Genomic DNA, 14,003 nt, shown 5'->3' with positions numbered 1-14,003 from the left:
TGATCTACTGAGAATCAGTCTGTATTTATATTAGCCCTTTCCCCACATTCTAAAAATGAAGATATAAGTTTCACCTATTCCAAATCTTAATATGACACATTGCCCTTAATATGACCACAAATCTCCAGATGTGGCAAAGAGAAAATTTCCTTTAATGGAACCTTTGTGGTCCTTTAAAGGTTCCTTTAATCACAAATCCATAGAACTTTTGGCTTCCCCTTCTTAAACACATGTTAAAAGTGATACATTAGAAAAACAGAAATAAGGTGTTTGGATGCTTATATGGTTTTTTAGAATTCAGACACATATGGTAAAGTGGAGTGATAGAAATAGTAACAACTTTTATATCATACCATTTCCTCTTCCACATCCTTACTCTCTTGTCAAAGAACCCCTTGCTTTTGAGGGAGAGCCCTGAGAGAACGAAGCATGGAGAAAATCAGTCAGAGACCTGGAATACCAAAAATGGCCTCTTCACGTACTCGTAAACAATTATTTTCCACCGTTCTCCTTCCTCATCCCTAGGATATATCTTAACTGGGAAGAAAAGCAACTTAGGGCAGCTAAAGCAACATAGGTTTGCAATGCTGACTATTTTCAATGTAACTAGAGAGGCTTTAGGGAATACCATTGGTTTTTACAAGATAAAGTGGATAAAACCAAGGATAAACTTTCCTGTGCGTTTTCAGGTTTGATGCGTGTTAGTTAATACAGTTGTCAAAACCTGTTGCATCAAACCACAACATAAAGTACTCATTTCAGTTATAGTCCATTCTCATCAGATTCTATCTTATTAAATGTTTAATATTTTTTTCATAATAAAAAAATTATGTGCTGCCAGACTGATTAGTAGCCTAGGACCTTTCTACATCATTGTGGTAGTTCTGATTTTTATACTAGTTCTTCTCCAAAGCCAGTCAGCAGTGTTTAATATACGGTTTTACCAGAGATCTACCATGCCTTTTATCACTGTTCTTACTTTCTATGAAAAAGAGTCTTTTGATTGTCTTATTTTAATAACTTAAACATGGAATAATTATATTAGATCTTTATAATTTTAATATTTATCTTCAGTGATCAGTTTCACAAGATATGCTTTTAATCTTCACTGATCTGTATAATAATCTTCAAAATAGCCATGTGAATTGAAAAGCGAAGTCAAAGTTTTTTCTGACAGCACATCTGAGTTGGCTACTTGGTTTGGCAACAAAGCCTCGTTCTGCCAATAAGGTTTGTGACAGACATTTTCTGTGAAGGAGCTGAATTTGCAGCCCTCGAGTAATAGTAACATGCTTAAAGCAAAAAATAGGTCGAAGCATTTTATCAAAAGGCATTATTTTGGCAAAAGTGTAATGAAATGAATAATGTACCTGTTTTTCCTATCTTTTCTGAAGACACGGAATTTTAAAAGGTGAGTCTAAGTGAAAATGTTAACAGCATAAAAACAGTGATAAGTCTTAGCAGAGCTCTTTTGGTGTACTTCCCATAAATTAAGAAAGTGAATTATGCTAATGACAAGAACAAAGCTCTTTGCAAGTCACGTGCTTTCCAATTCACCGCTTGTAAGAAAAACGAAGAAGAACCTAATCAAGTTGTCAGGTGACAGAAGATTAAAAATATGTTTTGCAGTAGATGAATTTTGGCATCTAACACAGAAATTAAAATTATTGAATTGCATTGCTATAATATACTTTAAATTCCTGCAGTTTACATCTATAAACACAAAAAATTGAAACAGAATTGAAGTTGACCCATCTCCTTCTAGCAATAAATACTATTCCTCTACAGATACATGAACTAACTGAAGAAAGTTCATCTCATCAAGTGATGCATTTGCAATAGATCAAGAGATGCATTTGCTTTTTTTGTATTTATTAATTAGTATAATGTATTCATGTTGTTTTAATCAGTAGTGTATTGCTAATCGTGATAATTCAATCACACAGATTTTTTTTTTTTAATGTCTATTTTTGAAAGAGAGAGACAGAGCATGATCAGGGGAGGGGCAGAGAGAGAGGGACACACAGAATTTGAAGCTGGATCCAGGCTCTGAGCTGTCAGCACAGAGCCCTATGTGGGGCTTGAACTCACGAACCGTAAGATCATGACCGGAGCCAAAGTCAGACACTTAACTGACTGAGCCACCCAGGTACCCCAGTCACACAGATTTTTTTTTAATGCTTAGAGTTTTATGGTCACAGAACATAAAAGTTAAAATTTTTAATTTAGATACATTTTTATTAAAGATAAATGTGTAATTAATAAAATCTTTTAAACAAAAATTAAAGTAAAATTTTGGAGGACAAATGGAATGAAAATTTGAGTTCAAGGAGAAAAGAAAGTCAAATTTCTGCAAGTTAAATAAGTTTGTTTTTAAAAATAGAATGATAGATTATCAATTGCCTTGTTTAGATTTGATTATATACACTTACCAAAAAAAAATACAACTTTTATTTTAAAATGTTAACATTTATAATATGCTCCCAATTATACCCTTTGAAAATAAACTTGTGAAGAAAAACTTTATTAACTTAAAATTGCATGATGATACAGACTTTACTAAGATTCTCTTAGTATAAGAACCAAAACGTTTGAAAACCTCTGAGCTAGAAAACTACCTATTCACTGTTATTTTGAGGAACTCACTCTTGGCCAGAAATTCTTCCCACCCCACCACAATGCCTGAATTCCCCCATTGTTCTGATGGAAGCCTTTAAAGTAGCTGGCCATGAACTTAAGGCACTGCAGAGGGTAAAACCCTGATAAGACATAGCACCAAAAATTTTTGATGGGGAAGCAAAAGATTCAGATTGCCTATCGATGGATGGTCTACTGAGGCACTAACCAACCACATGGGGGAGAGCCTAGACATCAACCTTCCTGAGCTGCAAATTCCATGAGTCTGTAGAGATTGGCAATTCTTCTTAGAGCCTTTAATTCCGTCACAAGGTCAAATCTCTTTAGTGGTAAAATCCTTTTCCCCCAGATTCGTCCAAACATGTCATTCTATCTCTATCCAGGATATCCAAAAGAGCTGGGTTAACGGTCACAGGAGGAGGGGGTGGGATGGTAAGAGAAGTGGGCTTGTAGAGCAGACTCCCAGCCTTTTAGTCCCGGAGACCCCAGCACTCCTGGGGGAAAGCCCAAAGAGCAGCAAGCAGCTCTGGAATCAGGGCAGAAAAAGGGGGTCACCGTTTATTTTATTGCGTGTGTCCATTAGGCTCACCCTTGAGCATAGCTACTGGAAGCAGTACGAAATTAATCTCTTCCCTCACACAATGCACAGTCCCATTAATGCACAGCTTAGCTATGTCACCGAGAGACCCATGTGGCTACGTGAAAGCCTCATGGAATAGAGAATTTTAAGAATGCATTAATTTGCTGATTCCTTCAAGTTGGGCAGCTTTAATTATTAGTTGGAACCTTTCTGAGCCCAACGCCTTCCATTACTTTCCACCCACCCTTTGGTCCTAGCTGGGCTCTCAGAGCTGCACAGACTAAGCGGGCTCCTCCTTCAGCACAGCAGCCTCTCACGTCCTGCTCCCCTTGCCTGTTTCTCCTCCAGGCCAAACCGCCTCAGTTCCTTCAGCCAGCATCCCTGTGATCCATTTTCTGGATCTCTCACCACCCTTAATGCCCTCTGGCCAAGAACGCTTGTTCATAGCTGACCCAGCTTCTTTTCAGAAATGATAGGGTCCGTGGCAGAGACTTCCCCTATGACACAGCTAAGCTGAGAAAGTGGGAGTCCTGGTTTCTGCCTAACAGCTGTAGGGAGCCACCCAGTCCTGCACAGAGTTTCCACTATGCTCCTCACCACAGTGCTGTTCCCATCGCCCCTGAGAAGGAGGGAGTCAGCCCCTTCTTTTTCAGAGGCCCTAGACCACCTCCTGCTCTTTGCTTGAGCTGTTTGTGCCTAAGGGGCTGGCTTTCTGGGAGAGGGTAGCAAGCCAGAGTGCCTCCTCAGGCCCCTGCAGGGGCGATCTCCCTGCTGGCTCACGCCTTAAAATGCCAACACTAGTTTCTGAAAAGCAGATGTTCCCTACAGAACTGAGGGGCACTGCTTTCTAGGAGAGAGGGGTGACTAGAACTCTTTAATTTGTCATTAACAGCTAGGATCTGCTTTGTCAGATGTGATAATGAGGGAGTATTTGATGGGAGTTCTCCTGAAGGAGGATGATTAGCTCAGAGGGTCATGTGAAAATTGTGGTGGCAGGCCCTGGGAAAGGGTATGAAAGAGTCCTTGCTCATTGTGTGCGTAGGATGCCTGAGGGGCTATCATTTATATCACTAAACATATGGACCCTCTGCAGCACTGCGTGGTCAAGATCAGTAGTTCAGCTGAGGGATAATTCACTGCCCAGAAAGAAATGTTTTATCTAAGATGGCAGAGCCTTTTCCTGAAATCGTTACATTTCCTACACACTCATACACTGTTGGGGGAACGTCAAGTGGGGCAGCAGCTTTGGAAAACAGTTTGGCAGTTTCTTTAAAAAGTTAAAACATGGATTTAGCATATGACTCAGCAATTCCACTCCTAGAAATATGCCCAAAGAATTGAAAATAGGTGCGCATAAAAACTTGAATACAAACATACATAGCAGCACTATTCATATTAGCCCCAAAGTGGAAGCAACTTAAATGTCCCTCAACTGATAAATAGCTAAAAAAAATGTGGTTTATCCACACAGTGTAATATTATGCAGCCATAAAAAGGAATGAAGCACTGATACATGCTACAATAAGGTTGAACCTTGAAAACATTATGTCCAGTAGGGGTGCCTGGGTGGCTCAGTCCGGTAAGCATCCAACTTCGGCTCAGGTCATGACCTCCTGGTTCACAAGTTCAAGCCTCATGTCGGTCCCGTGCTGACAGCCCAGACCCTGGGGCCTGCTTTGGATTCTGTGTCTCCCTCTCTCTCTGCCCCTCCCCCACTCACACTCTGTCTCTCTCTCTCTCTCTCTCAAAAATAAACAAATATTTAAAAAATGCTAAAAAAATAAAACAATATGTCAAGTAAAAGAAGCCAGTCACAAAAGGCCACATATTGTATGATTCTGTTTGTTATTAAATGTCCGGAGTGGACAAATCTATAGAAATAGAAAGTAGATTAGAAGTTGTCAGGAACCAAGGAAGGAGAGAATGGAGATTGATTGCTAACAGATATGGGCTTTCTTTTTAGGGTGATTAACATAAAATGTGATGGTTACACAATCTTTTGAACACACTAAATTATACACCTTAAAGAGATGAGTTTCATTCATTAATTATATCTCAAGTTTAAGTTATACACCTTAAAGAGATGAGTTTCATTCATTAATTATATCTCAAGTTTAAAAAAATTTAATGGTAAAAAAACAATCCAATTAGAAAATGGCACAAGGCACAAAGAGACATTTCAATGTGGAAAACATAGAGACAGCAAATAAGACACAAAGGTACTCGACATCATTAGCCATTAGGGAAATGCACATGAAAACCACAGTGAGACTTCACTAGACACTATCAGAATATAAACTAAAAAATAGTCACACGACGGCTGACGAAGATGAGGAAGAACTGGCTCACTCATACTTCATTGGCAGGAACGCAAAAATGTACACTCCTCCGAAAAACAGTTTGGCAGTTTCTTAAAAAACTAAACACGCAACTGACATAGGACCTAGCAATTGCATTCCTGGGTATTTACCCCAGAGAAACAAAAAGTTATGTTCATGTGAAAGCCTACGTGTGAATGTTTACAGCAGCTTGACTTATAACAGCCCCAAACTACAAACACCCCAGATGTCTTTCGATGGCTTAGCTAACCAGACTGTGTATATCCCTATCATGGAATACTACTCAGCAATAAAAAGACATGCATTATCGATGCATGCAACAACCCAGATGAATCTCCAGAGAACTCTGCTCAGTGCAAAAATGCCAAACATATACAAACAGGACAGATTAGTGGTTGCTAGGGGCTGAAGAGGGGGTGTGGGCAGGAGGGAGGGTATGAAAACTCCACATGAATGATCCTTGCAGTGACAGAGATATTCTGCATCTTGACTGTATCAATGCCAATATCCTGACTGTGATATTGTGCTAGAGTTTTACAAGATATCACTGGAAAAACTGGGTAAACTAAGTGTAAATGGGAACTCTCTATTTTATTTCTGACAACTGCGTGTGAATCTACCATGATTTCAGAATTGAATGTCTGCAAAACAGTTGTGACAAACCTTACCTATTACCTACATTGGACATTAATATTGTTTCCTATTTTTCACACTCTAAATAATGCTGTGACGAACCTTTATGCTCCAAAAGCTCTGTATGTATCTGTCGTGTTTCCTTTTATATTTTGCAAAGTGCTTTCCCAAGAGTCTGTACCAAATCACCCTTGATCAATAGGGTAGTCTGTCTGCCCTAGGACACCCCCATCAGGCTTGCAGCGCATACCTAGTTTGCAATCTCCTCTGATTTCATAGGTGAGAAGTAGTACCTCATTGCCTCTATTTTCTATTTTACAATAGTGTGGGTGAACATTTTTTAAATTATTTAAATCCCAGTTAACATATAGTGTAATAATGATTTCAGGAGAATTTAGTGATTCATCACTTACATATAACACCACCCAGTGCTTGTCCCAACAAGTGTCTAGTGAGGGTGAACATTTTTAATGTTTATAAATTATTTATATCATTTTATGATTAGTCTATTCATCAAGGACCAAGGGATGTCTCTGACTCTTCATGCATGAAGCAATGGGCACAGGAAACATTATGAACTGGTTAAAAATTGATTCTAATTTTTTAAAAGTTACAGTAAAAGTGACAGACAGCTTTGGGTGTTAGGGGAATCCTGAGGTGAAATACAACCAAGGAATGGACAGGATGAGCAGGCACAGCTAGAGGTCAGAGGTAAGGCCCAGACAAGGCAGAATTTAAGTCTGGGTGAAGTCAGCAAACAATTTCTGTACAGAAAGCAATAGTACAGGGATGGGGGTGGAGGTGGACGTGGAGGGGCTCAAGAATAAAGAGCTGCATGTAGCCTTTCCTGGTGGAAAAAAGGAGCCAGGGGGGCCGATAAATACACAAAAATTATGTAAGAATCAAATGGCATAAAAAAACAAATGACAGAAAGCTAGAGCTAGAGAGATAGCCCAGGGTGCAATTTTAATTCCAGAACCAAGGTCCTATTGTTTCAACAGAGACCTATCTTTTAGAACAAATATGGGGCTAGGGTTGTTTGAAGATGTTTATGACTATGGACGTAAATCAAGAAATGGGAAATGTCCGACTGGTGAAATGTGTATGAGCCTGAAGAAATGTGAAAGCAGAAAATGATTTATGCTACTTGTAACGAATACAGATGCTGTGAAGGGCTCCTGACTGGTTTTCAGGACAAGGGCACAGAGTTAGAAATGAAGAAAAAGTGGTTGCTACAGACCAGCCTTCTCAATCTGTAAAAGACAAGAGAACCCTCCTGTGACTACACATGGATAATCACATCTAAACCATACCTACGAGGAAAGAAAATGGGCCAATATTATAGGATCTGTGTATTGCAGAGAAGTGAAGAGAACTCCCTACATCCAGTCTTCGATCGTGAGCAGGAAATGCTCCCAAAGCCTTAGATAAATAAATCTCTGATAAGACCTTAGATAGTTTCTTCTTGGATACTGCCCTTGATGGGAATTTATTTCTGCAAAAGATAGCTTAATCTATTTTTATAATACTTATAATTGCCAGAAAACTTTTTTTGAGTTGACTCACTATTTGCCTATTTCTGATTCTTACCGATAAATTCTAGTTCTCCCCCTGGAACCACACAAAACAATGACAACAATAGTTTATATTTAATGAATGTTGTCTATTGGCTACTGTGTACAGTATATGCATTATTTCCTTTAATTCCAATAGCATGTTTTTTTTTATTACCCTTGCCTTACAGATAAATAAATGGAAGCAAAAGTGAATATGTAACATACCAAAGTTAGTATATGGAGACAGCCAATATTTGAACCCAGGCATGTCTGTGTCTCTAGCTTTTTTCTCTTCAGTGTTTTGTTAGGTTCTGCTAAGGGGCTTTGAAACTCTAAGCCTTTGCCCTTGTGACAGTCCTGTAAGTCTTGGGAGCCAGCTCTTCCTTCAGAGCTACAGATTTCTGCCACTAAAATATCGTCCTATCTAGAGATTTCTCCACGAAAAGTATGGTCAGATTACACGAAAGACAGAGAGCTGGCATTTCAGATTGTATGAACTGTTGGCAGTGACTTTGTCAGGAGGTAACTAATCTCACCCACTTCTAAATATTACCTACCAAAATTATCTATCATTATTCACAAAGCAAATAAATAAACAAACATACTAAGAAAAACCTCAGATTCAGTGAATGATCGAACTGGTATAGGACAGTTAGCAATTCAGTAACAATAAGGAATGTTTTCTCCCTCCTCATCCTGGGAATTCTGGAAGATCTCCTTAAGCTTATTGTCGAGCTGCAGAAACACTGAAAAGGGTCAGATGTAGACAGTAGTAGAATTGTGACATCCTAATGTCACTAAGAAACATTTTTATGTGACTACTGTCACATTGTGGAGGAGAGAGAAAATGTAAAGCAGTTGATTTCAGGAAATTTAACAAGGGGTACCATCTCCTTCTTGGCTTTCCATTTCCTCTGGAAAAAAAAGATGCCTTGGTCTCTAACCAACTGCCCATTACTGACCTCTCTCATTTGCAGGATTCACGTAGCATCTGTTGCTGTATTTTTCAGAAATAGGTTTCTTTCCCTTTTTCCAACAATAGAAGCAAACCGTAACTGTAAAATCATGTTCAAATATTCAGAGAAGGTGAAAACGTTCCAAAATCACAGACCCAAGAGATAACGTCTTTATCTTCCAGATATTTCTATTATATATATATTATTGTATGTATATTATGATTTTGTTTTCAAAAGCCAAACAGTTATAGATGTACTGTATGCAACTTGTTTTTTTTTAATTTAACAACATGTTGTGAACATTTTCCATGCTAGTTTATGAACCTCCCTCTTGTCTGAATGTCTGCTTACTACCCCCTTTTTGTTACTATACCATAATTTAATAACTAGTACCATACTGATAGACTTTTACATTGTTTCCAATTATCCATTGCTATAGATACTTCTACAATGAACATAATTGTGTAAATAATCTTTGTGCCCATGTGTGGGCATCACCGTGGGAGAGAAAGGTTGGAATGTTTCTTGAAATGAAATCATAAGGAAAAAGGATATGCACAATTAAAATGTTCAAATCTGTTGCCAAACCATTCCCTAGAAAAACTGCAATAATTTATATAGCTACCAACAGAAAATATGAGAATTCAGGTGTATTTTAGTAGGTTTTCTCTGTGTAGATACATCATGCTAAGCCACTCTATGTGCTGAGATGCTACATCACACCTCATGGGTACATCACACCATGTGGAGCTGTAAGCCTGGAATTCACAGGGCCCAGAGTTCACAGGGCCTCATGTACAGTCCAACTGTTCTGGAACACGAGTCAGTCAGCTGCAAAGAAGGCAAATATCTCTATGGCCTGGCTTTCAAGCCAAAGAAGCACTTCTCAGTAGTAGAGCTTTACTGGCTGAGCTTGGGGCTCTGATTCAGAATATAAAGACAAGACACAGTCTTTGTTCTCAAAGAGTTTATCCTAACCTAAATAGGATTACTTTACATGGTAAAAGGGACCTTGAAGATGTGATTAATTTAGGGATATTGTGGTGGGAGGTTTCTTGGAATATCCAGGTGGTCCCAATGTCATCACAAGGGTACTCAGAAGAGGGAAGCAGGACGTTCAGACAGGGAATGCAGTGTCATTCCAGAAGCAGAGAGGTATTTCAAGATGCTACCCTGCTGGCTTTGAAGATGGAAAAGGGGGCCACAAGGCAAGGGATGCCACGAGTTTCTAGAAGATGAAAAAGGCAAAGAAATGGATTCTCCTCTAGAGCCTCTGGAAAACACACAGACCTGATACTTTGATTGTGAAAGCCATTTCAGACTCTTGACTTCCAGAATTATAAATTTGTGTTGTTTTAAGCCACTAAGTGTGTGGTAATTTGTTACAGCAGCCTTAGAATACAAAATATTAGAGAACGTTTAATGGAGGTTAGTATTTCAGCTCAACTTTGATATGCACATAAGATTCTAGTAGGCAAAAATGAGAAATAGAATTCCAAGCAAGAGAACAGTGTGGGCAAAGGTGCAGAGGTAAGAAGGGCGAGGCAAGGTGTGTTCAGTAGGCATGAAAAAGCATGAGAGCCTTTAAGAAAGGAGAAACCTGGGTGATGTGCATACAAAAGACAATGCCAGACCTTATATACTCTGGGTTCAGGGAGTGCTTACACGATGTCAGAGAGGATGTGGAAGGGATCCCTCTTGAGCAAAACCTGGGAAAAAGAATTTGGGTCTTTGAGGTTCAGCTAGAATTCAGTGAAGAATAGCATAGGATGGGCACTTTGGTCAAGGGGAAAAGGATAGTGGGGGGGGTGGGGGGAGGGCAAGAATACAGCAATGACAGGGACAAACAGGGTGAGGAGCGAGTGAGCAGAAAGGAAGTAGGGAGGTTTAGGGCAGGCTAAGGGCCGCCTCTAGTACTGAGGCAAGGGATTTGAACTCCTGTAGGGAAACACTGAAGGAATTTGACGAGACCAGTAATATGGTTTGATTTTTATATTCTTTTGTTCTCTGTAGAATGAGGGTGCAAAGTCACCAGTGCTGGCTGGTGAGGAAATGGATGATTCTTGAGTGGAGAGGAGATTATACTCAGGTTTTTTGGCTGCACAGCTCATGTACTCAGACATGTTATTTTATTTTGCATGCAGCAAGCTGACTTGGACAGTTTTGAGGTTTAGGGTGGCACTGTAGGTGAAGGATGGTGAAAAAGCCCTTGACAGCCGCACAGTATAATGTCATAAACAATAAGCTGGAAGTCAGAGGACCCAAGTTATAGACACAACTTTCCAACAGTGACCTACATGAACTCTGGCAAATGACCACATGTCTCTGGGACTCGGTTTCCTCACGTACACAATAAGGGTCTGAGCTGGGCTAGGTGTGGCAGTGGTGGGGGATACAGTTTAACTATGCCAATGGCTCTGAAAGCATTTCTACTTTCTATGCCCAGAAACCCAGGGTTTTAACATGTAATATTGTATAGCCCAAGTCCTTCCTTGGCCACTTGTCACTATGCCGTGGTTTCTTTTTTGCAAACAGCAGATCACGGAACAAACTGCACTTCCTATTTGGCCAAAAGCACAGGCTGGGTTGCAGGACCAGAACTGGCTGATACCATTGCTAAGCTGCCACTTGGGCTGGTGGAATCCTTAAAACTATTGGTCTTTGTCGAAGATGTAAAGGAAGCAAAATGGGAGACCACAGAAAGAAGGGAACATGACAAAGTATGGTTTGATCATCAACACAAAGACATAACAAAGTGATAAGCAAATAGCCCAAAATAAGCAACAGCCAAATTTCTAACACGAAAGAAAAACAACTGGGCTTCAAAAAAATCGCAAAGGGTTTCCCTGGAAATTCACACTTATGACCACCAGCATTAATCTCCAGATTTCAAGGGATTGACCATATGAGTCATTGATTAAGCAAGAACTTTTAGATCAGCCATAGGCTAAATGCCCTTCTAACATGGCCATGACTAATGCTGGAAATCAAGATTTCAAGGGTAACCCAGGGTCACCGTTCAGAGTTCAGTTTGTGTATTTTCTGGCAAAATGTTGGAACACCAGGCCTTTTTCTGAGACTGGATATCAGTCAGGAGACATAGTGAGAGTTACAGTTAATTCAAGTTCGGACACTGGCAAGGGAGTGACTGACACAGGAAACCTTTCTGACAGCAAAATATACAGGAAACACTGCCTTTCTGCCCTGGAAAACTCTGATGGTTTGGTTGCATTGAAGCTTTCTTGGAAGATTTAACTGAACAGTTTCTTGGGCTCCTGTCTAACTTTATGATTTGATTAATCAGATAAGTCTCCTTAGATGTCATCTTCAGTCATGGAAACCAAAGGAGAACCTGGGGCAATGCCACGTCATATTACCAGGTAAGGATGAGAGCTAAGGGAGGGAACTCAACAGGAACATGCTCATATTTGCACTTCATTGTTGCTATTGTCATTGTTGACTCAGGGAATTGGAGAAATAAGCCTGTGCCAACTAAACTTATTACTACATGGCCATTAGTTGCTAACTGCTAAAACACAGATTGCTCCTGACCTGAAAATCCAGAACTTGCTTACCACAACCATTAAGAATAATTGCATGGGCATGCTTGATGTCTATGCCAGTAATATTTGTTCTAGAAAGTAAAATTCAGAAAACTCTGAGGGAACCTTGAAGTAAACTGTGAGGTAAGTAGCAAATCAAACATCATGGATACCTTGTGTAATTTTCTGTCACCATTAACAAGAAGAATGAAGCTCTGGAAACCTGCCAGAGAAATGCTCAGCAAGCATTTGAGTGCTTCGTCTTGAGTGTGTTTGAATCAAGTACTGGACACCCCAGAGGTGGCTGGGAAGTCAAATGCAGAAAGCAGATTTGCACACCACAGCTTGTCTGTTAGCCAAGGTCTTACTGCTGGGCCTGGAGACTGGAGGCTTTGTTCATTTCATGAGTTTAGCCCTGTGGTCCTTTCCACCACACCATTTCACTGATCCCTGATGGAGAGCTGTCTGTTAAAACCTTCTAGAAAGTTAGCATTTAGGACACAGCCTAGGGTTCTCAGAAAAACCACCAGTTAAAAATGATGCCATGCTTTGCAGACAAGAGAGGGGATCAGAGTAGAGGAGGAAGGCTATTACCCTGACACTGATGTCAACTGCATCTCCTTGTTTTATTTTTCTAGACTGTAGGACCTAGATGTTATTGCATTTTGACATACGTATTAACCCCTGAATTGTGTCCCTCCCAAATTCCTATATTGAGGCCTTAGCCCCCAGCACACCAGCAGAATAGGACTGCGTTTGGAGACAAGGTCTTAGAGAGTGATTATGAGGCCGTTAGGCTGGGCCCTAATTCAACAGGACTGACGTATTTACAAGAAAAGCAGGAGACGCCACATATGTTGGTGTGCAGAAAAAAGGCCATGTGAGAACACAGGGAGAAGGCAGACATCTGCAAGCCAAGGAGAGAGGCCTCAGGAGAAACGAGTCCTGCCCACACCTTGATCTCAGACTTCTAGCATCCAAAATTGTGAGCAAATTAACTGTCCTTTAGGCCACCCAGTCTGTAGTGTTTTGTTATGGCAGCCCTAGCAAACTAATGTAACTCCAATGTTGGCAAATTCTCTAGCTTTTTGGGCAATTCTTTCATTTAAAAAAAATAATGACCATAAACAAACACATCGATAGTCTAGAATCCCATTCTGTGTTATGTGGAAGTCTGGTATTACCAGATTCTTATCCACCCTACCGCCCCTACTAAATTTTTGAGAATTCACTTAGGAATGTTTTCATGTTTCATTAAACAATTTGGTGATCCCTGTACCCCTCAGCCAGTTTTCTTGCTCTGAATGACATTCCTTGTTTATTAGCCATTCATCTTTTACCATCTCCTAACTTGCTTCCTCCCTAAGTAGGAACATTGGATCCTCCCACATGGATACTGGCTATTCCTCCAAGTACCAGCTAAGACTGTGTAGCAATGTTTAACAAAGGATTATCAAAGTATAAGCTGTTAGGCAATAATCATGCAAAAAGCACAAAGATTCAAAACTAGCTTCTAGACAGAATATCTATTAGACTCCCATCCTAGGGACTTCCAACTGGGCTCTTCCATAGGTTATCTTGGCCCTGAGCTGCCATGAAGGGACCACCGTACCTCTATGCACAAGAAGACTGACCTTGCTCTCCTTCAGCCAGCACTGAGGCCTCCAACGTCATCTCATTCCTAAGAAAAGGGAATCGCCTTGGAGACAGGATAAAGGAATGACTTTTAATATGCCCTGGATGGCTGGCAGGGGGAAATC

At 40.1% G+C, this 14,003-nt stretch overlaps 1 long non-coding RNA gene across 1 annotated transcript in view; it reads right to left on the bottom strand.

Moving 5' to 3' along the window:
* Positions 1-14,003, bottom strand: part of LOC125934369 (uncharacterized) — a 40,393-nt gene that overhangs the window by 1,710 nt on the left and 24,680 nt on the right. Inside the window, exon 4 of the long non-coding RNA XR_007461357.1 lies at positions 354-414. This is a non-coding gene — a long non-coding RNA (uncharacterized LOC125934369). The remainder of the gene's footprint in view (positions 1-353; positions 415-14,003) is intronic.

The sequence above is a fragment of the Panthera uncia genome (assembly GCF_023721935.1).
Source record: "Panthera uncia isolate 11264 chromosome A1 unlocalized genomic scaffold, Puncia_PCG_1.0 HiC_scaffold_17, whole genome shotgun sequence".
Taxonomy (NCBI): Eukaryota; Metazoa; Chordata; class Mammalia; order Carnivora; family Felidae; genus Panthera; species Panthera uncia.
This window is presented reverse-complemented; position numbering and strand designations above follow the sequence as displayed.